This window comes from Panthera tigris, chromosome B1 (genome assembly GCF_018350195.1).
Source record: "Panthera tigris isolate Pti1 chromosome B1, P.tigris_Pti1_mat1.1, whole genome shotgun sequence".
Taxonomy (NCBI): domain Eukaryota; kingdom Metazoa; phylum Chordata; class Mammalia; order Carnivora; family Felidae; genus Panthera; species Panthera tigris.
The window spans coordinates 168,810,776-168,812,663 of NC_056663.1; the positions used below are offsets into that span (position 1 = coordinate 168,810,776).

The 1,888-nt window shown below is 41.0% G+C and overlaps 1 pseudogene; it reads right to left on the reverse strand.

The window, feature by feature from the left end:
• Positions 1-223: 223 nt before the first annotated feature.
• On the reverse strand, positions 224-323 carry LOC122238239 (annotated as a pseudogene).
• Between the last annotated feature and the right edge of the window lie 1,565 nt (positions 324-1,888).

The following is a 1,888-nucleotide window of genomic DNA, read 5'->3' on the forward strand; positions in this document are numbered from 1 at the left end:
AAAGATACATTTGTAGACCCAGAAGACATATCTGGGGTGGCCTGGGGCTGGAGAAGGGAGTGGGGACTGATGTAAGTGAGCCCAAAGGAATGTTTTAAGATAAAGGAGAAGTTCTAAGCCTGGATTGTGGTGACGGTTGCACAACTCCATAAACTTATTTTAAAAACACATTGAATTATATACTTACAATGGATATATTTCATGGTATGCAAATTCTACTTCAATAAAGCTAGAAAATATTTGCACACCATCCTTGTGCGGGGGCCATGTTGACCTTCTCTTTATTATTCCAATTTTAGTATACATGCTGCCGAAGCAAACACAATAAAGCTTAATTAATAAACATTAACAAACATTAAAAAACATTAATAAAAACTACATAGGAGGAATTGAAAAAGTCACACACACAAAAATAAAATAAACTTCAAAAATGTCCTGTCATTGGGCAGGAGAGTGTATGCCTTCCATCCATAGTCTGCAGTAGGAAAAAGCTAACCCCCTATCCCAAGTGAGTTCTTGGTTCTGTACGGTGTGGGGTAGACGAAGGGGGAGAACTTTGCAGCCCCGGGGGGTAGTGTATGCTGTTTCCCCTCCACTAACCAGTTCCTAACAGTAACCCTGAAAGGGGCCTCAAGGGCCACCTTGTGCAAACCTCTCATTTAATTGAAGGTGGAGTTGGGGCTTGGAAAACTTCATATAAACTGAGTTGCTCAGGAACCACAGGTCAATGGAGTCTATGTCAGGTGCCCCAATTCTTACTCCAGTCATCCATTGGGCTGTCTCTTCATATCTCTTAGCCTTTCTCAGCCTCAGTTATCCCACCTGCAAAATGGAGACAGTAATATCTGTTTCACAGAGTCATATGAAGATCCAATGAGATCAATAATGTGGAAATGCTTTTAAAAATAGAAATCCCTCTACTAATGTAAAGTGCTGTTGTAGTCATATTAGCAGGTAAGTCATGGGTCAGTCTAGCTCAGAATCCAGACCAAAGATCTACAAGACTATACGCTTCCAGGAAATGCATTCGTCTGACCTGATGTGAGCATGAATCTCTGGTTAAAGCTGCTCCCCAGCATCATGAGGGGGTGGGGGTGGGGCAGTTTGGGCACCATTCGTTTAATTTTCCAGAACATTCTCATTCCAGAACACCATTATCTTCCTGCTGTCTATCCATGACACTTTAATTATTTCAATGGCAATGAAATTTAGTCTGTGTGCATTCAACTATGATTACTCAAGTAACAACAATGGAAATGAAGATTTGATTTAGGTATCTATAACCTAAAACTTATTTATTTTATTCCCCTCCTTTGAAAACTTACCCATTTTTGTTGGGACCCAAGAAAGGGCCCTCTGTGTCTAACAACACCCAGGAATCCCCAAGACTGTAAGCTAAGTGTATTTTTGAATGTATTAATCTCTGCTAAAGGACTCTCTCAATCCAACACCCTTCCCTGAGCCTCCTACCACCCACACAGGGGCGGATCTCACTAGGAACCCACAGCAAAATGAGAGCCCAGCAAACCAGTCGTCATTACTGGCCCAGGAAAAACACCAGGTGCAGAGCCCAGCACAGAATGTGATCTGAGAAAACACTTATAAATCAACCAGGTCCCAGGGAGTGAAAGTACAAGTTAGTAAAAAATAACAACAAAGTGACCATGAAATGTTAAATCAGATCAACCCAACAGCAAGCTAATTACTGGGGCCTCTATAGAAAACCCAGGGTGAAGACTGACATTAAGTCAGGAAAAAGCTGGAGAAGCATTCTCACCTCCCACATCCCGTTACTTTTCATACATTAGGAGGATTGGTCCTTTAATTATGATATTTGTTTCAAATGTTTTCTCCCAGTTATCTTATGACTTTGTCATGATTTTTTTTT